The 25,723-nt window shown below is 53.0% G+C and overlaps 1 protein-coding gene across 2 annotated transcripts in view; it reads left to right on the top strand.

The window, feature by feature from the left end:
* APOE (apolipoprotein E) overlaps positions 1 to 25,723 on the top strand; it is a 632,892-nt gene that overhangs the window by 570,251 nt on the left and 36,918 nt on the right. Inside the window, exon 1 of one of the 2 annotated variants that reach the window (XM_078651269.1) lies at positions 19,003 to 19,247. The exons of the other annotated variant lie outside the window; for it this stretch is intronic. The gene's annotated coding sequence lies outside the window, so the exon portion shown is untranslated. Of the gene's footprint in view, positions 1 to 19,002; positions 19,248 to 25,723 lie in introns of those variants that run through there. 2 annotated transcript variants of the gene reach the window in all.

The following is a 25,723-nucleotide window of genomic DNA, read 5'->3' as shown; positions in this document are numbered from 1 at the left end:
GCAATAATGCAACAGAGTGTGTGAGTGTGTGTGCGTGAGTGCACATGCTTGTTTGTGCGTGAGTGCGTGTGAGTGCACGTGTGTACGTGTGTGGAGGTGAGGCTCCTGGAGGCCTTCCCGGGGAGCAATAATGCAACAGAGTGTGCGACTGTGTGTCTGTGTGTGTATGTGCGTGAGTGCACATGCGTGTGTGTACGTGAGTGCTTGTGAGTGCACGTGTGTGCGTGTGTGCAGACGAGGCTCCTGGAAGGCCTTCCCGGGGAGCAATAATGCAACAGAGTGTGCATGTGTGTGTGCGTGAGTGCATGTGAGTGCACGTGTGTGCGTGTGTGCAGGTGAGGCTCCTGGAGGTATTTCCGGGAAGCAATAATGCAACAGAGTGTGCGTCTGTGTGTGTGTGTGTGTGTATGTGCGTGAGTGCACGTGCGTGTGTGTACGTGAGTGCTTGTGAGTGCACGTGTGTGCGTGTGTGCAGACGAGGCTCCTGGAGGCCTTCCCGGGAGCAATAATGCAACAGAGTGTGCGTGTGTGTATTGTATTGTAATTGCATTTATATAGCGCTTAATACCTCTGATACCTCTGACGAGGCGTCAAAGCGCTTTTTCGGCGGGTAGCACGCTACTCCGGGACCCATAGAGGAATAGTGTTGAATTAGTATAGTGAAACATGCGAGTACATTTTAAGTGGGGATAGGTTAGTCAGTTATTTGGATTTGGAATGATAGCAGAAGGATAGCGGAGGAAAAAGGTTTGTATTTATGTAGCGCTTGTTGACGCACGCTATTCAGGAAGCCCAGAAAGGATTAGTGGTGAATTAATATGGTGAAATATGAGGTAATTTCAGTGGTGGATATTAGTCTGTTACTTGGAGTGAGAAGGATAGCGGAGCGAGAAAAGGGGAAGAAAGATTTGCATTCATATAGCACTCATATAGCACCCTGATGGGTGTTGAAGCGCTTTTCTGGTGAGTAGCACGCCACTCCGGAACCCATCAAGGATTACTGTTGAAAATTAGTATAGTAAAAAAAAATATGAAGTAATTTGAGTAGTGGATATGTTATTCAGTTATTTTGGTAGTATATTAGTATAATTGAATATGGAATTTGAGAAGTGAACATGTTAGTCTGTCAATTTCGATTGAAAAGTATAGTGGAGGGATCAAAGAGTGAAGGTTTTTTTTGTTGTTGTTTTTTTTAAGGTCTTAGCAATAGGAGGAAGCTTTTGGATGAGTAAAAAGGAGTTTTGGAGGGGAGGACTCAGAGGAAAGAGTTTAGAAAGGTTTGTTTTAGGGGATCGGTGTAGTAAAAAGAGGTGTCAGATGACGCAAGGAGGGGTAGAGCAGGAGAGAGTCTACATTGAAAGTATATAGATGCATACAGGAGGTAAGCATATGCAGATTAACGATAGAGGCACAGGATGAGAAATAGGGTGGTGCATTGGATATGCCTTTTCAGGAGAAAAGTAACAGACGCACAGATCCAAGTACATGGAAGGTGCATAGATGCACAATGGAAGTATGTACATGTAGACCAAAGATGATTTTTATTTATTTATTATTATTATTTTTTCTCTCAACAACATAATTATTTTACATGTTTATACAAAGTAATACACAAAGATAGGTACATATATGTGGTGAAAACAAATGCTTGTATACAGAGGGATATGCTGTAAATTTCTGTTTGCGTATGGTGCTTATGTGGGGAGAGCCAAATCTTGAGTAGTTTTCTGAAGATAAGGTGGTTGTCGGTGGATCTTATGTTGGGGGGTAAAGAGTTCCATAGTTTGGCTGCTTGAAGAGAGAAGGATGTGCCACCCATGGTTTTTTTCTTGTATGGTGGGGTTTTGAGGCGAGATGCTCCTTTAGAGCGTAGGTTCCTTTGTGGAATGTGTTTGGTGATTTTATTCCTGAAGAAGAGTGGTCCCATTCCATGCATCGCTTTGTGGGTAATACAAAGCAGCTTGAACGTGGATCTTCTGGCAACCGGTAACCAATGCAAAGCTTTAAAGTTAGGGGAGATGTGGTCTCGCGGGTTGATATGCAAGAGTCGTCTGGCAGCCGAGTTCTGAATCCGTTGTAGTCTTTTCATGGTCGTTAAAGGTGATCCGTTCAAGTTCAAGAATTTATATAGCGCACTACTCACCCAGAGGGTCTCAAGGCGCTTGGGGATGTGGTTTATTATTTATCGAATAGCCAGGTTTTAAGTTCTTTTCTGAAGGAGGTGTGGTTCTGTGTAAGGCGGAGGTGGGTGGGGAGTGAGTTCCAGGTCTTGGCCGCCAGGTAGGAGAAGGATCTGCCTCCCATGGTGGATCTTTGGATGCGCGGAAGTGCGGCGAGGCCTTGATCGGAGGATCTTAATTGGCGGGTGGGTGTGTAGAAGGATAGTCGAGTGTTGAGGCATTCGGGCCCTGGCTTGTAGAGGGCCTTGTGTGCGTGGGTGAGGAGACGGAATGTTATTCTATTGTTGACGGGGAGCCAGTGGAGGTCTTTCAGGTGGCCGGTAATGTGATTTTGGCGTGGGATGTCCAGAATGAGTCTCGCTGATGCGTTTTGGATACGTTGGAGTTTTTTCAGTAATTTGGCTGTAATGCCGGCGTAGAGGGTGTTTCCGTAGTCCAGTCGACTCGTGACTAGTGCGTGGGTGACGGTTTTTCTTGTCTCGGAGGGGATGCAATGGAAGATTTTTTTGAGCATACGAAGTACGTTGAAGCAGGAGGATGAGACGGCGTTGACTTGTCTGGTCATCGATAGTGAGGAATCTAGGATGAAGCCCAGGTTGCGTGCGTGATCTGTGGGTGTGGGTGCTGTGCCCAGAGCCGAAGGCCACCATGAGTCGTCCCAAGCAGAGGGGGACGATCCTAGGATGAGCACCTCCTTTTTGTCTGAGTTAAGTTTTAGGCGGCTGGTTTTCATCCATTCGGCTACTTCTTTCATACCTTCGTGAAGATTGGTTTTAGCGGAGTTGGGGTCTTTGGTGAGGGAAAGGATCAGCTGGGTGTCATCAGCGTAGGAGATGATGTTGAGGTTGTGTTGACGTGCGATGAATGCGAGTGGACTCATATAGACGTTGAAGAGGGTGGGACTGAGTGATGATCCTTGTGGTACACCGCAGATGACTTCGGTAGCCTCAGATTTGAATGGGGGAAGTTGTACTCTCTGGGTTCTTCCGGCGAGGAACGAGACGATCCAGTCCAACGCTTTTCCTTGAATTCCGATGTTGTTAAGGCGTTGTATGAGAGTGCTATGACAGAGTAGAATGAGGGCCACTGTTTCTACGTTGTCCAGTAGTGTTCGGATGACGTCTGTGGCTGCGATGAGGGCGGTTTCGGTGCTGTGTTTGGCTCGAAAGCCGTTCTGTGAGGGATCGAGGGAGTTGTTGGCTTCGAGGAAGGTGGCGAGTTGGCTATTGACGGCTTTCTCGATGACTTTTGCCGGGAAAGGGAGGAGGGATATTGGGCGGTAGTTTTTGAGTTCAGAGGGGTCTGCTGTGGGTTTCTTCAGGAGGGCGCTGACTTCGGCATGTTTCCAGCTTTCTGGGAAGGTAGCAGAGTTGAAGGAGCAGTTGATAACAGCACGGAGGTGGGGTGCGATGATGGAGTCTGCTTTGGTGAAGATGTAGTGGGGACATGGGTCGGTTGGCGAGCCAGAGTGGATGGAATTCATAAGGCGGATGGTGTCTTCGGTGGTGATTGTGTTCCAGGCTTGGCGATTGTTAAACGAGTTTGGACAGAACAAGGGAGATCGTAGCTTGGACATTGTGCGGAAATGCCAAATGAGGGAAAAGTTGTCACTACGTTTTTATAGTGACAAAGCTTGATCTTGCTAGTTTGTCCACTTGGGCATTCATCGACAGCTTGGAGTCCATGGTCATTCCGAGGTTTCTTACTTCCTTCCATACTTTAGGCAGTGATAGCAGTTCATCAGGCCATGCGGCAAGTGGGTTGTAATTTTTCCAATCGCCACACGTGAGTATTTCAGTTTTTGAAGCATTCAATTTGAGATGGCTCCAAGTCATCCACTGAGGGACCCTTGCTTTTGTGGAGTACGGTTTGGATGAGAAAGGTGGGGTGTGGATGACATTAGTTCTGTTTCGAAGGTAGGACGCAATCCAGTCAAGAGCAGTTCCCTCTATGCCGGCTTCGTAGAATCTTTGTTTCAGAGTGTCATGGTCAACCGTGTCAAAGGCAGCTGAGAGGTCCAAGAAGAGTAGCGCAGCAACCCCGTTGCGGTCAACTGTATTCTTCAAGTCATCCCAGATGGCAAGGAGGGCAGATCCAGTGCCTCTTCCCGGATGGAATCCTGTTTGGAAGTCTGAAAGTATGTCATTCTCTTCAATGATTTGTGACATCTGGGCGAACGCTGCTCTTTTTATCAGTTTGCCCAGGAACGGTCCATTTGTAATGGGTCTGTAGTTGTCAGGGTTCAGCGGGTCCAAGTTTGTTTTCTTCAGTAAAGGGCGTATGTGTGACTTTTTGAGTTCTTCTGGAAATATTCCAGTAGTTAAGGAATCGTTGATGATTCTTCTTACTGGAATGGCAGCAGAGGTTGTTAAATGAATTGTCTTGAAAGTTTGTGGCGGACAGGGGTCCGAAGGGCTGCCGGCAGGCCTGCTTGCTTTGACCAGGTTCATAAATTCATCGTGTGAGATGTGTTGGAAGGAACGGAGAGGCTGAGTTAGAGTATTCTTGGATTGTTGTTTTGTACAAGGGTTAGTGCTGGTGCTTTGTTTCTGTTGTAAGTACGAGTCCAACATGTCTGCTTTGTCCGTGTAATGATTTGCCAGTTTGTCTGTGAAATCTTGAGTAACAGGATGAGTTTATTCTAGGCAATTTGGTTTGCGGAATTCATTGAATATTTTATGGAATTCTTTATTTGCACATTTAGCGTTTTGAATTCTGTCTGAATAGTACCTTTCCTTAGCTTTTTTGATAATCGACTTGTATAATCTGTTAATTTTCTGTAGGTGAAGTTTGTCTTGTTTGGCGTTTATTTTGAGGCAGGTACGTTGCAGCTTTCTAATTTGTTGTTTTATGTCTTTTAATTCTATGTTTTTCCAAGGCGCTATTTTTCTTTTGTTCTGTTGTGTGGTTTTGAGTGGTATCAGGGTGTCAAAAGCTTCCTAGAGCCACTCATATAGATTTTGAACAGAATTTATGGCTTCCAGATTTGTACTGGATGTTAGTTGTGTTTCCAAGTTTTCCATCACTAACCTTCCCTTTCTTGCGAAGATCACAGAAAGATGTGTAGCAAAACAACTCTCTCGTCATATCAAGGACAATGATCTTCTTGACAATTTTCAGTCCGGCTTCATCCAAAACTGCAGCACTGAAGCAGCCCTGCTGCAAGTGATCGATGACGCGCTGCGAATACTAGACTCGGGGGGGTCTTGTCTTCTAATTCTCCTTGACCTTTCTGCAGCCTTTGACACTGTCAATCACAACACCCTCCTCAACACTCTTCAACAGAGAATGGGCATGGAGGGCACCGTGCTTAAATGGTTTGCTTCCTTCCTCTCTGATAGATCCCAAATGATCAAAATAGGTGACAGTCTTTCATCTCCTTTGGCGGTGGGTCAAGGTGTTCCCCAAGGCTCTATTCTTGCACCCACAGTGTTCAATCTCTATTTGGAACCATTGGGAAATCTCCTAAGTAAATCCGGGGTCCACTATCATCTCTACGCTGACAACACTCAAATCTACCTCAAGGTTGCCTCCACTCACGATCTCTCCGTCCTAAGCTCTACCCTCGACTCCATTCAAAACTGGATGTCAACACATCAACTGATTCTGAATCCCTCCAAAACTGAATTCCTCCTCCTCTCCTCCTCACTTTCTCCTCCCCCGGTTCAATCATGGATGGACCGGATGAATCTACTGAACAATAAACCCATCATTGTCGACAGCGCAAAATCCCTCGGTGTCATACTAGACAAAAAACTCAATCTAACTCGCCACATCAATTCAATTGTAAAGTCTGCCCGATACCAACTGCGCCTTATTTGGGGGATTCGTCGCTTCTTCCCGGAGCATGACCTTAAAACCGTGGTCAAATCGCTGGTCCTCTCCAGACTGGACTACTGCAATTCTCTTCTGACTGGCCTCCCCAAATCCCACCTGTCCCCCCTTAAGTTTGTTCTCCATTCAGCAGCTCGTTTTATTTATGGGGCCAAAAGAAGTGACCACATCACTCCCATGCTATCCACCCTCCGCTGGCTCCCCATCGAGGCTAGAGCTATCTACAAGACTGCCTGCATCACCCACAAAGCCTTGCACTCCTCCTCTCCTCGCTACCTGGCTAATAAACTGAAACTCTCTGGAGGCTCTAGACCATCACGAAATGCGGAAAATCTACTGCTTGAACCTCCCACTTTCAAGAAGGAAAGATCGATGGCTCAATCCTTTTCAGGCAGCGCAGTGGGAATCTGGAACTCACTTCCGCCTCAGCTCTGGACCACCACCTCCCCCCAGGCCTTCAAAACTGACCTGAAAGTTCTCCTCCTTCAAAGACACTTCCAAATGTAATCCATGCCCTCTCTATTATCTGAAGGAAGCCCTTCCATTTTAGAGAAATCTACTTTACATGACTATGGAAGTGTCCTCCCAGTGTGTTCTTGTGGTTTGAAAGTCTGCCATTTATTGCAGTATTATCCTTCTACCTGTGTTTGGTACTCGTGTGTAACATGCTCCCGTCACTTTCTCTTGTAACACACTGTTTTCTACCTCTTACATTTGTTTGTTTTCGATACCTACACAAGTGCCACCAGTGCCTACGTAACGTTTGTTCTTGTGCTTGAGTGTCCTCCATATATTGCAGTATTATACCTCTATGTTTACTTTGTACGCTTTTGTAACCTGCACACGTCACTTTTTCCTCCTGTAATGCACCGTTTGCTACCTCTTGTATTTTGTTGGCTCACGATTGTCATTTTTGCTTCATTTAATGTAACGTTTGCTTTTGTATTTTGCTCACTTGTATCAGTTCTGTTCCTATTGTGAAGCGCTCTGACACCTTCGGGTAAAGTCCGCGCTATATAAAAACGCATAAATAAATAAATAAAATAAATAAATTCCAAATTGAGTTTGTTCCACGGCCGATAGGTGAATGGATGTAAGGCAGTTTTAGGTGAGTCGCTCAGCGTTGTTTGATGTTGGAAGGCAAGCAAGTGGTGGTCTGACCATGTGACTGGAGTTATAGTTTGAAAGGTAACTAGTTCAGTACTAGCAAAAATGACATCTAGGATATGTTCAGCAGTGTGTGTCGGTTTGTGGACAATCTGATGCAGGTTCAATGCGTCTAGGGCGGTGATTATAGTTTTTGGATGGGTCATATTGGGTTTATTAAACCAAATGTTAAGGTCACCCAGAACGCATAGGTTGGAGTGTATTGTTATCAGGTTTGAAACTGTGTCTAGAAGTGGCTCCTGGAGGCCTTCCCGGGGAGCAATAATGCAACAGACTGTGCGTGTGCGTGAAAGCGCGTGCATGTGTGTGCGTGAGTGCATGTGTGTGCGTGAGTGCGTGTGAGTGCATGTGTGTGCGTGTGTGCAGGTGAGGCTCCTGGAGGCCTTCCTGGGAAGCAATAATGCAACAGAGTGTGCATGTGTGTGTGCGTGCGTGAGTGCCTGTGCATGTGTGTGCGCGTGAGTACGTGTGAGTGCACGTGTGAGCGTGTGTGCATATGGGTAGTTGAGGCTCCTGGAGGCCTCCCGGGGAGCAATAATGCAACAGAGTGTGTGAGTGTGTGTGCGTGAGTGCATGTGAGTGCACGTGTGTGCGTGTTTGCAGGTGAGGCCCCTGGAGGCCTTCCCGGGAGCAATAATGCAACAGAGTGTGCGTCTGTGTGTGTGTGTGTATGTGCATGAGTGCGCGTGCGTGTGTGTGCGTGAGTACATGTGTCTGCGTGTGTTGAGGTGAGGCACCTGAAGGCCTTCACAGGGAAGCTATATTGCAACAGAGTGTGTGTCTGCGTGTGTGTGCGTTAGTGTGCGTGCAAGCGTGTGTGCGTGTGTGTGCGTGAGTGCGCGTTCATGTGTGGAGGTGAGGCACCTGGAGTCTTTCCTGGGGGAGCTATAATGACACAGAGTGTATGTCTGCATGTGTGTGTGTGCATAAGTGTGCGTGCGAGCGTGTGTGCATGTGTGTGAGTGAGTGCGCGTTTGTGTGTGTGCATGAGATACCAAAGGGGATGATGGACGGAGAGTTTGAGCAAATCAAACACTCCCCCCCAGTCAACTGATCTGGGTTTAATCCATTATCATGAACCCGAAACCGGTGATGCTGGAAATATTTCACGCTGAGATATAGCGCTTAGTGACGAATTCGCAATTCATGGAACTATGCATCATTTTCCTAAACCTTTGAGCTCCTTTCTGAAGTCCACACAGAGTACAAGCTGCTGGCAAGGTGTTGGACCCGGCCTCATGGCGTGGTCCTACCCCTCCCGCATGGCGGGCCCAGGACGACGTCGGCCCTCCATCGAGCCACGGTCACCCCCTGGGCACGACCCTACACGAACTACCGACGAGAGCAACCACCCTGGCAAACCCCAGCTCTCCCCCCGGGAACATGGCGGACCCTGCACGCCCCACCACTGCCAGTCCGGCTACCCCTCCGGATCACCCCTACAGGCCCGACTCCAGCTTGGGCCCATCACGTCCCGAGCACGTGGCCTCGCCCGACTCCATCTTGGGCCCATCACGTCCCGAGCACGTGGCCTCGGCCCCGGCCAAGGCCCCAGCGAAGCCCCGACATCGAGGCACCAAGATCCCCCCGGGTGGTAGAGGGGCCACTCAACGGATCCAAGAGGAGGGGAGTTTCGATGGGCCTCCAGCCGTCCCCGGACGCCTGGTATCGATCGCCCTCTGGCCTCCCTGGGCGCTGGCTCCACCCCCCTGCTGGGTGTCTGGACACCGCCATCCCGGCCCCTCTGCCCCCCAGGCGCGAGGGTCCGGACATCAAAGGGCTCCAGTCCTATATCTGGGCCAGCCCTGAAGTAGGACGGGAGTTGTATCCTGGAGTCAAGAGCCCTGCTGACGCTGTCGCGGCTGACCCGAGAAGAACTCATTACCCTGAAGCCTGAACCCATCTTTGGAGCCTGCTGGCGCTGCCACGGTCCATCTTAGCTAAACCATCTTTGGAGCCTGCTGGCGCTGCCGCGGTCCATCTTAGCTGAACCATCTTTGGAGCCTGCTGGCGCTGCCACGGTCCATCTTAGCTGAACCATCTTTGGAGCCTGCTGGCGCTGCCGCGCCGCGGTCCATCTTAGCTGAACCATCTTTGGAGCCTGCTGGCGCTGCCGCGGCCCATCTTCGCCGAAACTACCTCGAGGCCTGCTGGCGCTGCCGCGGCCCCCTCGCCGTTAAAGACCCTCTGTCGAGTTCTGCTGGCGCTGCCGCGACTCGACCTCTCGGAACCCCCGGCTCGAGGATTGAGAGCTGTGCGCCGGGTATCCCGTCCTTCATCAGTACTGAGACTGTCCCGCTACCCTGTCCCTTATTTACGAGACTTTTCAGATCCTTCGATCTGCCTGTACATATCTCTAAAGACAAGCAACCTTTATTCTTGATAAAGCCTAAGAACTCATCCTCTTGTGTGGTGTCCATTTGTGGTGTGTGGTTACTCTGCTGTACGATCCTAGGAGAGGACCCTCACCCAGGAGGCCTCTCGATAACGCTCGGCTACTTTTAGACGGAGGGGTGGTCCTAGGGGTGGTCTGTCAGACATCTTCTGCCTCCCCCGGGATCGCCTTTCTAACACAAGGGGGCACTCATCCCACAGTGGGGCGCTGGCAAGAAGCCAGGGGCAACCACAAACCCACAACAACTCCCAGGTGAGACCAGTCTGCAGGCTTCCACCCCCCTCGAGGGGCAGAGGTGCGGGCAGAGCCCCGAGCCTAGAGAGGGGAGAGTCCAGCTCTCTGCTTCTGGTCTGGTGGGGGGCACCTTGTGACTGTAACCCTGGGGCAGCAGAGCCAGGTCTGGGCTGGGGAACATCACCAGCAGAGGGCACCAGGGGGCACTCTCAGAGTCTGGAGTCCACTCGGCAGAAACATGGTCAGAAAAATGGTCAGAAACATGGGCAGAAACATGGGAGAAACAGAGGCAGAAAACATGGGCAGAAACATGGGCAGAAACATGAGCAGAAACATGGGCAGAAAACATGGGCAGAACAATGGGCAGAAACATGGGCAGAAACATGGGCAGAAACACGGGCAGAAACATGGGCAGAAACATAGGCAGAAAACATGGGCAGAAACATGGGCAGAAACATAGGCAGAAAACATGGGCAGAAACATGGGCAGAAACATGGGCAGAAACATAGGCAGAAACATGAGCAGAAACATGGGCCGAAACATGGGCAGAAACATGGGCAGAAAACATGGGCAGAAACATGGGCAGAAACATGAGCAGAAACATGAGCAGAAAACATGGGCAGAAACATGGGCAGAAACATAGGCTGAAAACATGGGCAGAAACATGGGCAGAAACATGGGCAGAAAACATGGGCAGAAACATGGGCAGAAACATGAGCAGGAACATGAGCAGAAAACATGGGCAGAAACATGGGCAGAAACATAGGCCGAAAACATGGGCAGAAACATGGGCAGAAACATGGGCAGAAACATGAGCAGAAACATGGGCAGAAACATGGGCAGAAACATGGGCAGAAAACATGGGCAGAAACATGGACAGAAACATGGGCAGAAACAGGCAGAAAATATGGGCAGAACATGGGCAAAAACATGGGCAGAAACCATGGGCAGAAACATGGGCAAAAACATTGGCTGTGCTGTGGAACATCGCCAGCAGAGGGCACCAGGGGCCCTCTCAGAGTCTGGAGTCCACACAGCAGAAACATGGGCAGAAACATGAGCAGAAACAAGAGCAAAAACATGGGCAGAAACATGAACAGAAACATGAACTGTACTGTGACACATCATCAGTAGAGAGCTCAGATTCTGGAGTTGACAGGGCAGAAAAAAGGGCAGATAGCATGGGCAGAAACATTGGCAGTAAACAAGAGCAGAAACATGTGCAGAAACATGGACAGAAAATATAGGTAGAAACATGAGCAGAAACATGGGCAGAAACATGGGCAGAAACATGAGCAGAAACATGGGCAGAAACAAGGGCAGAAAACATGGGCAGAAACATGGGCAGAAACATGGGCAGAAACATGGGCAGAAACATGAGCAGAAACATGGGCAGAAAACATGGGCAGAAACATGTGTAGAAACATGGGCAGAAACATAGGCAGAAAACATGGGCAGAAACATGAGCAGATACATGGGCAGATACATGGGCAGAAACATGAGCAGAAACATGGGCAGAAACATGGGCAGAAAACATGGGCAGAAACATGGGCAGAAACATGGGCAGAAACATGGGCAGAAAACATTGGCAGAAAACATGGGCAGAAACATGTGTAGAAACATGGGCAGAAACATAGGCAGAAAACATGGGCAGAAACATGGGCAGAAACATGAGCAGATACATGGGCAGAAACATGGGCAAAAACATGGGCAGAAAACATGGGCAGAAACATGGGCAAAAACATTGGCTGTGCTGTGGAACATCGCGGTACAAAAGGGGGTGGTGATGGACGGAGCATTTGAACCAATCAAACAATCACACCCAGTCAACAGAACTGGGTTTAATCCATCACCGTTCTTTAGCCCACTCTGCCACCCTAGTTCAGACATGCCATATGCAAATCAGTCTGACCCTGTGCCTCATGGGAACAGTCCAGCCCGAACTGCCAAGCCATACCTTCCCTGGACCAGAAACAAGCTTCCTAGGCCAGTCTTCAGCCAAGCTTGCTTGATCCAGTGGCAAAGTGAGCAAGGGACTCACCTCTGAGCATACCCTGCCAAACTTATGGCGAACAAAGCGGTACAAAGGGGGGTGGTGATGGACGGAGCCTCTGAACCAATCAAACACTCACACCCAGTCAAAAGATCTGGGTTTAATCCATCATCGTTCTTTAGCCCACTCTGCCACCGGTGAGGCCCATGAGGCACAGGGTCAGACTGATTTGCATATGGCCATGTCTGAACTAAGGTGGCAGAGTGGGCTAAAGAAGGGTGATGGATTAAACCCAGATCTGTTGACTGGGTGTGAGTGTTTGATTGGTTCAGATGCTCCGTCCATCACCACCCCCTTTTGTACCGTGCTGTGGAACATCGCCAGCAGAGGGCACCACGGGCTCTCTCGGAGTCTGGAGTCCACACAGCAGAAACATGGGCAGAAACATGAGCAGAAAACTTGAGCAGAATCATGGGGAGAAAACATGAGCAGAAAACATAGGCAGAAACATGAGCTGAAACATGGGCAGAAACATTCGGAGAAACACGGGCAGAAAACATGGGCAGAAACATGGGCAGAAACATGCGTAGAAAACATGGGCAGAAAACAGAGGCAGAAATATGGGCAGAAACATGGGTAGAAAACATGGGCAGAAAACATAGGCAGAAACATGGGCAGAAAACATAGGCAGAAACACGGGCAGAAACATGGGCAGAAAACATGAGCAGAAAACATGCACAGAAACATGGGCAGAAAGCAAAGGCAGAAACATGGGCAGAAACATTAGCAGAAAACATGAGCAGACACATGAGCAGAAAACATGAGCTGTACTGTGGAACATCACCATCCGAGAGCTCAGATTCTGAAGTTGACAGGGCAGAAAACAAGGGCAGATAACATGGGCAGAAAACATGGGCAGAAACATGGGCAGAAAACATGGGCAGAAACATGGGCAGAAACATGGGCAGAAACATGGGCAGAAAACATAGGCAGACACATGAGCAGAAACATGGGCAGAAAACATGAGCAGAAAACATGCACAGAAACATGGGCAGAAAACAAAGGCAGAAACATGGGCATAAACATGAGCAGAACACATGAGCAGAAACATGAGCTGTACTGTGGAACATCATCAGTAGAGAGCTCAGATTCTGGAGTTGACAGGGCAGAAAAAAGGGCAGATAACATGGGCATAAACATGGGCAGGAACATGAGCAGAAAACTTGAGCAGAAACATGGGGAGAAAACATGAGCAGAAAACATAGGCAGAAACATGAGCTGAAACATGGGCAGAAACATTCGGAGAAACACGGGCAGAAAACATGGGCAGAAACATGGGCAGAAACATGCGTAGAAAACATGGGCAGAAAACATAGGCAGAAATATGGGCAGAAACATGGGTAGAAAACATGGGCAGAAAACATAGGCAGAAACATGGGCAGAAAACATAGGCAGAAACACGGGCAGAAACATGGGCAGAAAACATGAGCAGAAAACATGCACAGAAACATGGGCAGAAAGCAAAGGCAGAAACATGGGCAGAAACATTAGCAGAAAACATGAGCAGACACATGAGCAGAAAACATGAGCTGTACTGTGGAACATCACCATCCGAGAGCTCAGATTCTGAAGTTGACAGGGCAGAAAACAAGGGCAGATAACATGGGCAGAAAACATGGGCAGAAACATGGGCAGAAAACATGGGCAGAAACATGGGCAGAAACATGGGCAGAAACATGGGCAGAAAACATAGGCAGACACATGAGCAGAAACATGGGCAGAAAACATGAGCAGAAAACATGCACAGAAACATGGGCAGAAAACAAAGGCAGAAACATGGGCAGAAACATGAGCAGAAAACATGAGCAGAAACATGAGCTGTACTGTGGAACATCATCAGTAGAGAGCTCAGATTCTGGAGTTGACAGGGCAGAAATAAGGGCAGATAACATGGGCATAAAACTTAGGCAGAAACATGGGCAGAAAACATGGGCAGAAACATGGGCAGAAACATGGGCAGAAACATGGGCAGAAAACATAGGCAGACACATGAGCAGAAACATGGGCAGAAACATTCGGAGAAACAATGGCAGAAAACATGGGCAGAAACATGGGCAGGAAAAATGGGCAGAAAACATGGGCAGAAACATGGGCAGAAACATGGGCAGAAGCATGTGCAGAAACATGTGCAGAAACATGAGCGGAAACATGGGTAGAAACATGTGCTGTGCTGTGGAACATCACAGCCGAGAGCACCAGGGTGCCCTCAGATCCTGGAGTCCACGGGCAGAACCGTGGGCAGATCAGTGGGCTCTGATGTGCAGCATCCTTGGCCCTGCAATGCGTTGTGTCCCGACAGTGTCCCTTTGGGGTTGTATCTCGGATGGGGAAGGGGCTGCCATCGCTCTGCCTCTCTTAAAGATGCAGGGAGCGGACAGACAGACATGGCCGCCTGGACAGCCTTTAACTCTTCCCTCTCCGGGTCACCAGCTCAGCAAGAGCTCCATGTCTGAGTCTGGGGGCTCATCACCAGCTCCACTCACACTCACACCCGCTGACCCATAAACGGACCCCCCACTCACACTCACACCCGCCGACCCACAAACAGACCCCCACTCAAACTCACACCCACCGACCCACAAACTGTCCCCCCACTCACACTCACACCCACCGACCCACAAACAGACACCCCACTCACACTCACACCCGCCGACCCGCAGACACCCCACTCACACTCACACCCGCCGACCCACAATCAGAACCCCCACTCACACTCACACCCACCAACCCACAGACACCCCACTCACACCCACCAACCCACAAACAGACCCCCCACTCACACTCACACCCGCTGACCCACAAACAGACACCGCACTCACACTCACACCCACCGACCCACAAACATACCCCCCACTCACACTCACATCCACCGACCCAAAAACAGACACCTCACTCAAACTCACACCCACCGACCCACAAACAGACCCCCCACTCACACTCACACCCACCGACCCACAGACACCTCACTCACACTCACACCCACTGACCCACAAACAGAACCCACACTCACACCCACCGACCCACAAACATACCCCCCACTCACACTCACACCCACTGACCCACAAACAGACACCTTACTCACACTCACACCCACTGACCCACAAACAGACCCCCCCACTCACACTCACACACACCGACCCACAGACACCTCACTCACACTCACACCCGCCGACCCACAAACAGACACTCCACTCACACTCACACCCACCAACCCACAAACACACTCACACTCAGACCCTCCGACCCACGAACAGACCCCCCACTCACACTCACACCCACTGACCCATAAACAGACCCCCCACTCACACTCACATCCACCAACCCACAAACAGACCCCCACTCAGACTCACACCCATTGACCCACAAACAGACCCCCCAATCACACCCACCGACCCACAAACAGACCCTCCACTCACACTCACACCTGCCGACCCACAGACACCCCACTCACACTCACACCCGCCGACCCACAAACAGACCCGCCCACTCACAAGCGTGTCCCAGACAGGCCTTCAAGATGGGTGAAAGAGAGATGGGGGGTCCCTAACAGGGGCGTGGCCAAAGAAGCATTGCGAGGGATCCTGGCCAGGAGGTATAAACTACACCTGAGTCATCTGACCAGGACAGGGGCTTCTGTCAATCAATCAATCAATCAAGGCTCTATAGACCGCACTCCTCACCCGGAGGGTCTCAAGGCGCTGTGATTGCATCAAGACATATCACACAAGGTCGGAAATCCACCTAAAATGATCCAGACCTGTTGGCTCTGCCAATGCTAGTTCTCAGCATCAAATCAGTAAGTAACAACTATACATGTGTTCTGAATAGTTGAAAATGTTGCAAGTCTGCAGCTAGAGGCTGTGTGTTGAATATTGCTGAACACTGTGGGGGGGAGGGGTGCCTCAGTCACCCCCCCCTTGTAATTCTCTCACTCTGGGGGACACTTTCACCCTTTTTCTCTTTACATCTTTCTGAAATCTTCATAAACATTTCTTACACCTCATCTTTGTCCATTTCAGCGCCCCTTTTCATGCTCACCGGCTTGTACTTCCTTACATCTCATTTGCTTCACCGACACCTATATGCACCATCACCACCACCACACACCACCCACCTCCACCTACACACACCACCACCACACACCACCACCACCACACACCTCCACCACTCGCCACACCTACACACACCACCCACCTACACACACCTCCACCATGCACCACCACACACCACCCACCACCACCTAGACACACCACCGCCACTCACTGCCCCTACACGCACCACCCACCTCCACCTAGACACACCACCGCCACTCACTCCCTCTACAAACACCACAACTCCTTGCCCCCACACACACCGCCACCACACACCACCCACCACCACCTAAACACACCACCACCACACACACCACCACACACCACCACACCCCCCTCACCACCACCTAAACACACCACCACAACACACCACCACCCACCACCTAAACATATCACCATCACACACCATCAACACACACCACACACACCACCACACACCACCCATCACCACCTAAACACACCACCACCACACACCATGCAACACCACCTAAGCACACCACCACCACCACACACCACACACCACCACTCACTGCCCCTATACACACCACCACCACTCACAACCCCTACACACAACACCCACCACCACCTAAACACAACACTACCACACACCACCACCCACACCACCCACCACCACCTAAACACATCACCACATCACACCACCCACCACCACCTAGACACACCACCGCCATACACCACCCAGCACCACTCACTGTCCCTACACACACCACCACCACTCACTGCCCCTACACACACCACCATCACTCACCGCCCCTACACACACCACTCACACCACCACTCACTGCCGCTACACACACCATCACCACACACCACCCAACAATACATATCACCACCACACACCACCCACCACCACCTAAACACACCACCACCACACACCACCACTCACTGCCCCTACACACACCATCACTACTCACCACCCCTACACACACCTCCATCACTCACCACCCCTACACACACTACTCACACCACCACTCACTGCCGCTACACACACCACCACCACACACCACCCAACACCACACATCACCACCACACACCACACACCACCTAAACACACCACCACCACACACTACCACCACACACCACCTAAACATACCACCACCACACACCACCACCACACACACCACCACACACACCACCCATCACCACCTAAACACACCACCACCACACACCACCCAACACCACCTAAACACACCACACACCACACACCACCACTCACTGCCCCTACACACACCACCACCACTCACAACCCCTACACACACCACTCACCTCCACCTAGACACATCACCACCACTCACTCCCTCTACAAACACCACCACTCACTGCCCCTACACACACCTCCACCGCACACCACCCACCACCACCTAAACACACCACCACCACACACCACCCAACACCACCTAAACACACCACACACCACACACCACCACTCACTGCCCCTACACACACCACCACCACTCACAACCCCTACACACACCACTCACCTCCACCTAGACACATCACCACCACTCACTCCCTCTACAAACACCACCACTCACTGCCCCTACACACACCTCCACCGCACACCACCCACCACCACCTAAACACGCCACCACCACACACCACCACCACCCACCACCTAAACATATCACCACCACACACCACCACCACCACACACACCACCACACACCACCCATCACCACCTAAACACCCCACCACCACACACCACACACCACCACTCACTGCCCCTACACACACCACCACCACTCACAACCCCTATACACACCACCCACCACCACCTAAACACACCACCACCACACACCACCACCCACACGACCCACCACCACCTAAACACACCACCACCACCACACACCACCACCACACACAACCCACCACCACTCACTGCCCCTACACGCACCACCCACCTCCGCCTAGACACACCACTACCACTCACTCCCTCTACAAACACCACTACTCCTTGCCCCCACACACACCTCCACCACACACCACCCTACACCACCTAAACACACCACCACCACACACACCACCACACCCCCCCACCACCACCTAAACACACCACCACAAAACACCACCACCACCCACCACCTAAACATATCGCCACCACACACCACCACCACACACCCCACCACTCACCACCAATCAACACCTAAACACACCACCACCACACACGCCCCTCACACACTGCCCACAGATCCCCTCACACACTGCCCACAGACCCCCTCACACACTGCCCACAGACCCCCTCACACACTGCCCTCAGACCCCCTCACACACTGCCCACAGACCCCCTCACACACTGCCCACAGACCCCCTCACACACTGCCCTCAGACCCCCTCACACACTGCCCACAGACCCCCTCACACACTGCCCTCAGACCCCCTCACACACTGCCCACAGACCCCCTCACACACTGCCCACAGACCCCCTCACACACTGCCCACAGACCCCCTCACACACTGCCCTCAGACCCGCTCACACACTGCCCACAGACCCCCTCACACACACTGCCCCAGTTACAAACAGATCCCCTCACACACTGCCCTCAGACTCCCTCACACACTGCTCTCAGCTCCCCTCACACTGCCCTCAGGTCCCCTCACACCCTGCCCTCAGCTCCCCTCACACACTGCCCACAGACCCCCTCACACACTGCCCACAGACCCCCTCACACACTGCCCACAGACCCCCTCACACACTGCCCTCAGACCCCCTCACACACTGCCCTCAGACCCCCTCACACACTGCCCTCAGACCCCCTCACACACTGCCCTCAGCTCCCCTCACACACTGCCCTCAGCTCCCCTCACACACTGCCCTCAGCTCCCCTCACACTGCCCTCAGCCCCCCTCACAGTCACGTCCTCTCGAGGCACAAACAACTCTTCAGAACAAAGCAGTTGACACAAAAGTTTTGGAAACAGTTTTATAGTCTAAATTGTTTCGAAGAAGCAGAGCAGAGATGTGACCCCCTCCTCCCCCCCCCCCCGCAGGAGGGGGGGGGCTCTGAACAGAGACACAGGCCGGGTGATCCTCAAGAATCCAGCGCCGCGGGCGCCGGGGAGGCTTCGAGGCGGGAGGCGAGGGGTTAACGCCGCGTCGGAGGCCGGAGGGTGACTGGAGGTAAACTTCGCCCCTCCAACCCTCCGCGCTGACTCCGCGGATCCCTGACCCGCTTAATGGCGCTGGAGGAGGAGGCGCTATACAAGGGGAGGGAGGAGGCGCTATATAAGGGGGAGCCGAGGGGAGCTCTGTCAGAAGAGGCGCTGCGAGACCAGGAGGTAAGAGGGGGGAGGAGGCGCTATGAGAAGGTAAGGGGGGAGGAGGCGCTATATAAGGGGAGGGAGGAGGCGCTATATAAGGTAAGGGGGGAGGAAACGCTATATAAGGGGGAGCGGAGGGCAGCTCTCTCAGAAGAGGCGCTGCGAGACCAGGAGGTAAGGGGGGGGGGGGGTGCATCGGAGCGCTTTACATCTCACAAGGACACGCTCGTCTGTAGACACAGCGAGATTAGGAGATTTGCCCAGGATCACAGGATGCTGAGCCGGCGCCGAGACTCAACCCTGGATCGCCAGCTTTAGAGTCGGCAGCTCTGGCCCGAGGCCACACGAAGGGACCTGAGAGACACGGAAGGGGGGTCTGGGGAGAACCAGGAGAGAATGAGGGGAGGTGTGGCGAGGGGTGCAGAGAGAGGGGCCAGAAGAGAAGGGAGGAGGCTGGGAGAGGAGGTGGGGGTCTGGGAGGGACAGAAGGGAGTGGCCCTGGGGAAGATGGAAGTGAAGTGAAAGGTTGGAGGAAAAAGGGGTAAGGTGAGTGGTGCAGAGGGGTGGAAGTGAAGGGTTGGGTGAGTGGTGCAGAGGGGTGGAAGTGAAGGGTTGGGTGATAGGTGTAGAGGGGTGGAAGTGAAGGGTTGGGTGAGTGGTGCAGAGGGGTGGAAGTGAAGGGTTGGGTGAGTGGTGCAGAGGGGTGGAAGTGAAGGGTTGGGTGATAGGTGTAGAGGGGTGGAAGTGAAGGGTTGGGTGATAGGTGTAGAGGGGTGGAAGTGAAGGGTTGGGTGATAGGTGTAGAGGAGTGGAAGTGAAGGGTTGGGTGGGTGGTGCAGAGGGGTGGAAGTGAAGGGTTGGGTGAGTGGTGCAGAGGGGTGGAAGTGAAGGGTTGGGTGAGTGGTGCAGAGGGGTGGAAGTGAAGGGTTGGGTGAGTGGTGCAGAGGGGTGGAAGTGAAGGGTAAGGTGAGTGGTGCAGAGGGGTGGAAGTGAAGGGTTGGGTGATAGGTGTAGAGGGGTGGAAGTGAAGGGTTGGGTGATAGGTGCAGAGGGGTGGAAGGGAAGGGTTGGGTGAGTGGTGTAGAGGGGCAGAAGTGAAGGGTTGGGTGAGTGGTGTAGAGGGGTGGAAGTGAAGGTGTTGGTGAGTGGTGCAGAGGGGTGGAAGTGAAGGTGTTGGTGAGTGGTGCAGAGGGGTGGAAGTGAAGGGTTGGGTGAGTGGTGCAGAGGGGCAGAAGTGAAGGGTTGGGTGAGTGGTGCAGAGGGGCAGAAGTGAAGGGTTGGGTGAGTGGTGCAGAGGGGTGGAAGTGAAGGGTTGGGTGATAGGTGTAGAGGGGCAGAAGTGAAGGGTTGGGTGAGTGGTGCAGAGGGGTGGAAGTGAAGGGTTGGGTGATAGGTGCAGAGGGGCAGAAGTGAAGGGTTGTGTGAGTGGTGCAGAGGGGCAGAAGTGAAGGGTTGGGTGGGTGGTGCAGAGGGGCAGAAGTGAAGGGTTGGGTGAGTGGTGCAGAGGGGCAGAAGTGAAGGGTTGGGTGAGTGGTGCAGAGGGGTGGAAGTGAAGGGTTGGGTGATAGGTGTAGAGGGGCAGAAGTGAAGGGTTGTGTGAGTGGTGCAGAGGGGCAGAAGTGAAGGGTTGGGTGAGTGGTGTAGAGGGGCAGAAGTGAAGGGTTGGGTGAGTGGTGCAGAGGGGTGGAAGTGAAGGGTTGGGTGATAGGTGCAGAGGGGCAGAAGTGAAGGGTTGTGTGAGTGGTGCAGAGGGGTGGAAGTGAAGGGTTGGGTGATAGGTGTAGAGGGGCAGAAGTGAAGGGTTGGGTGAGTGGTGCAGAGGGGTGGAAGTGAAAGGTTGGGTGAGTGGTGTAGAGGGGCAGAAGTGAAGGGTTGTGTGAGTGGTGCAGAGGGGCAGAAGTGAAGGGTTGGGTGAGTGGTGCAGAGGGGTGGAAGTGAAGGGTTGGGTGAGTGGTGTAGAGGGGCAGAAGTGAAGGGTTGTGTGAGTGGTGCAGAGGGGCAGAAGTGAAGGGTTGTGTGAGTGGTGCAGAGGGGCAGAAGTGAAGGGTTGGGTGAGTGGTGCAGAGGGGCGGAAGTGAAGGGTTGGGTGATAGGTGTAGAGGGGCAGAAGTGAAGGGTTGTGTGAGTGGTGCAGAGGGGCAGAAGTGAAGGGTTGGGTGAGTGGTGCAGAGGGGTGGAAGTGAAGGGTTGGGTGATAGGTGTAGAGGGGCAGAAGTGAAGGGTTGTGTGAGTGGTGCAGAGGGGCAGAAGTGAAGGGTTGTGTGAGTGGTGCAGAGGGGCAGAAGTGAAGGGTTGGGTGAGTGGTGTAGAGGGGCAGAAGTGAAGGGTTGGGTGAGTGGTGCAGAGGGGTGGAAGTGAAGGGTTGGGTGAGTGGTGCAGAGGGGTGGAAGTGAAGGGTTGTGTGAGTGGTGCAGAGGGGTGGAAGTGAATGGTTGTGTGAGTGGTGCAGAGGGGTGGAAGTGAAGGGTTGGGTGAGTGGTGTAGAGGGGCAGAAGTGAAGGGTTGGGTGAGTGGTGCAGAGGGGTGGAAGTGAAGGGTTGTGTGAGTGGTGCAGAGGGGTGGAAGTGAAGGGTTGGGTGAGTGGTGCAGAGGGGCAGAAGTGAAGGGTTGTGTGAGTGGTGCAGAGGGGCAGAAGTGAAGGGTTGGGTGAGTGGTGCAGAGGGGCAGAAGTGAAGGGTTGGGTGAGTGGTGCAGAGGGGCGGAAGTGAAGGGTTGGGTGAGTGGTGCAGAGGGGCAGAAGTGAAGGGTTGTGTGAGTGGTGCAGAGGGGCAGAAGTGAAGGGTTGTGTGAGTGGTGCAGAGGGGCAGAAGTGAAGGGTTGGGTGAGTGGTGCAGAGGGGTGGAAGTGAAGGGTTGGGTGATAGGTGTAGAGGGGCAGAAGTGAAGGGTTGGGTGAGTGGTGCAGAGGGGTGGAAGTGAAGGGTTGGGTGATAGGTGTAGAGGGGCAGAAGTGAAGGGTTGGGTGAGTGGTGCAGAGGGGTGGAAGTGAAGGGTTGGGTGATAGGTGTAGAGGGGCAGAAGTGAAGGGTTGTGTGAGTGGTGCAGAGGGGTGGAAGTGAAGGGTTGGGTGATAGGTGTAGAGGGGTGGAAGTGAAGGGTTGGGTGAGTGGTGCAGAGGGGCAGAAGTGAAGGGTCGGGTGAGTGGTGCAGAGGGGTGGAAGTGAAGGGTTGGGTGGGTGGTGCAGAGGGGCAGAAGTGAAGGGTTGTGTGAGTGGTGCAGAGGGGTGGAAGTGAAGGGTTGGGTGATAGGTGTAGAGGGGTGGAAGTGAAGGGTTGGGTGAGTGGTGTAGAGGGGCAGAAGTGAAGGGTTGTGTGAGTGGTGCAGAGGGGCGGAAGTGAAGGGTTGGGTGGGTGGTGCAGAGGGGCAGAAGTGAAGGGTTGTGTGAGTGGTGCAGAGGGGTGGAAGGGAAGGGTTGTGTGAGTGGTGCAGAGGGGCGGAAGTGAAGGGTTGGGTGGGTGGTGCAGAGGGGCAGAAGTGAAGGGTTGTGTGAGTGGTGCAGAGGGGTGGAAGGGAAGGGTTGGGTGAGTGGTGCAGAGGGGCAGAAGTGAAGGGTTGTGTGAGTGGTGCAGAGGGGTGGAAGTGAAGGGTTGGGTGATAGGTGTAGAGGGGCAGAAGTGAAGGGTTGTGTGAGTGGTGCAGAGGGGTGGAAGTGAAGGGTTGTGTGAGTGGTGCAGAGGGGTGGAAGTGAAGGGTTGGGTGAGTGGTGCAGAGGGGCGGAAGTGAAGGGTTGGGTGATAGGTGTAGAGGGGCAGAAGTGAAGGGTTGTGTGAGTGGTGCAGAGGGGCAGAAGTGAAGGGTTGGGTGAGTGGTGCAGAGGGGTGGAAGTGAAGGGTTGGGTGAGTGGTGCAGAGGGGTGGAAGGGAAGGGTTGGGTGAGTGGTGCAGAGGGGCAGAAGTGAAGGGTTGGGTGAGTGGTGCAGAGGGGTGGAAGTGAAGGGTTGGGTGATAGGTGTAGAGGGGCAGAAGTGAAGGGTTGGGTGAGTGGTGCAGAGGGGCAGAAGTGAAGGGTTGGGTGAGTGGTGCAGAGGGGTGGAAGTGAAGGGTTGGGTGATAGGTGTAGAGGGGTGGGAGTGAAGGGTTGGGTGAGTGGTGTAGAGGGGCAGAAGTGAAGGGTTGGGTGAGTGGTGCAGAGGGGTGGAAGTGAAGGGTTGGGTGATAGGTGTAGAGGGGTGGGAGTGAAGGGTTGGGTGAGTGGTGTAGAGGGGCAGAAGTGAAGGGTTGGGTGAGTGGTGTAGAGGGGTGGAAGTGAAGGGTTGTGTGAGTGGTGCAGAGGGGCGGAAGTGAAGGGTTGGGTGATAGGTGTAGAGGGGCAGAAGTGAAGGGTTGGGTGAGTGGTGCAGAGGGGCAGAAGTGAAGGGTTGGGTGAGTGGTGCAGAGGGGTGGAAGTGAAGGGTTGGGTGATAGGTGTAGAGGGGTGGGAGTGAAGGGTTGGGTGAGTGGTGTAGAGGGGCAGAAGTGAAGGGTTGGGTGAGTGGTGCAGAGGGGTGGAAGTGAAGGGTTGGGTGATAGGTGTAGAGGGGTGGGAGTGAAGGGTTGGGTGAGTGGTGTAGAGGGGCAGAAGTGAAGGGTTGGGTGAGTGGTGTAGAGGGGTGGAAGTGAAGGGTTGGGTGAGTGGTGCAGAGGGGCGGAAGTGAAGGGTTGGGTGATAGGTGTAGAGGGGCAGAAGTGAAGGGTTGTGTGAGTGGTGCAGAGGGGCGGAAGTGAAGGGTTGGGTGGGTGGTGCAGAGGGGCAGAAGTGAAGGGTTGTGTGAGTGGTGCAGAGGGGTGGAAGGGAAGGGTTGGGTGAGTGGTGCAGAGGGGCAGAAGTGAAGGGTTGTGTGAGTGGTGCAGAGGGGTGAAAGTGAAGGGTTGGGTGAGTGGTGTAGAGGGGCAGAAGTGAAGGGTTGGGTGAGTGGTGCAGAGGGGCGGAAGTGAAGGGTTGTGTGAGTGGTGCAGAGGGGTGGAAGTGAAGGGTTGGGTGAGTGGTGCAGAGGGGCGGAAGTGAAGGGTTGGGTGATAGGTGTAGAGGGGCAGAAGTGAAGGGTTGTGTGAGTGGTGCAGAGGGGCAGAAGTGAAGGGTTGGGTGAGTGGTGCAGAGGGGTGGAAGTGAAGGGTTGGGTGAGTGGTGCAGAGGGGTGGAAGGGAAGGGTTGGGTGAGTGGTGCAGAGGGGCAGAAGTGAAGGGTTGGGTGAGTGGTGCAGAGGGGTGGTAGTGAAGGGTTGGGTGATAGGTGTAGAGGGGCAGAAGTGAAGGGTTGGGTGAGTGGTGCAGAGGGGCAGAAGTGAAGGGTTGGGTGAGTGGTGCAGAGGGGTGGAAGTGAAGGGTTGGGTGATAGGTGTAGAGGGGTGGGAGTGAAGGGTTGGGTGAGTGGTGTAGAGGGGCAGAAGTGAAGGGTTGGGTGAGTGGTGCAGAGGGGTGGAAGTGAAGGGTTGGGTGATAGGTGTAGAGGGGTGGGAGTGAAGGGTTGGGTGAGTGGTGTAGAGGGGCAGAAGTGAAGGGTTGGGTGAGTGGTGTAGAGGGGTGGAAGTGAAGGGTTGTGTGAGTGGTGCAGAGGGGCAGAAGTGAAGGGTTGGGTGAGTGGTGCAGAGGGGTGGAAGTGAAGGGTTGGGTGATAGGTGTAGAGGGGCAGAAGTGAAGGGTTGTGTGAGTGGTGCAGAGGGGCAGAAGTGAAGGGTTGGGTGAGTGGTGCAGAGGGGTGGAAGTGAAGGGTTGGGTGATAGGTGTAGAGGGGCAGAAGTGAAGGGTTGTGTGAGTGGTGCAGAGGGGCAGAAGTGAAGGGTTGGGTGAGTGGTGCAGAGGGGTGGAAGTGAAGGGTTGGGTGATAGGTGTAGAGGGGCAGAAGTGAAGGTTTGTGTGAGTGGTGCAGAGGGGCAGAAGTGAAGGGTTGGGTGAGTGGTGCAGAGGGGTGGAAGTGAAGGGTTGGGTGATAGGTGTAGAGGGGTGGAAGTGAAGGGTTGGGTGAGTGGTGTAGAGGGGCAGAAGTGAAGGGTTGGGTGAGTGGTGCAGAGGGGCAGAAGTGAAGGGTTGGGTGAGTGGGGTTGGGGTGGAAGTGAAGGGTTGTGTGAGTGGTGCAGAGAGGCAGAAGTGAAGGGTTGGGTGAGTGGTGTAGAGGGGCAGAAGTGAAGGGTTGGGTGAGTGGTGCAGAGGGGTGGAAGGGAAGGGTTGGGTGAGTGGTGCAGAGGGGCAGAAGTGAAGGGTTGGGTGAGTGGTGCAGAGGGGTGGAAGGGAAGGGTTGGGTGAGTGGTGCAGAGGGGTGGAAGTGAAGGGTTGGGTGAGTGGTGCAGAGGGGTGGAAGTGAAGGGTTGGGTGAGTGGTGCAGAGGGGTGGAAGTGAAGGGTTGGGTGAGTGGTGTAGAGGGGCAGAAGTGAAGGGTTGGATGAGTGGTGCAGAGGGGCAGAAGTGAAGGGTTGGGTGAGTGAGACCCACTTTGCTCCCTTTCGTTAGTGGGATGAGAGGGCAGCGAGAGTTGACCCACCACGCACGCTATTGTATTGTAATTGCATTTCTATAGCGCTT

The sequence above is a fragment of the Lissotriton helveticus genome, chromosome 7, assembly GCF_964261635.1.
Source record: "Lissotriton helveticus chromosome 7, aLisHel1.1, whole genome shotgun sequence".
NCBI lineage: Eukaryota > Metazoa > Chordata > Amphibia > Caudata > Salamandridae > Lissotriton > Lissotriton helveticus.
This window is presented reverse-complemented; position numbering and strand designations above follow the sequence as displayed.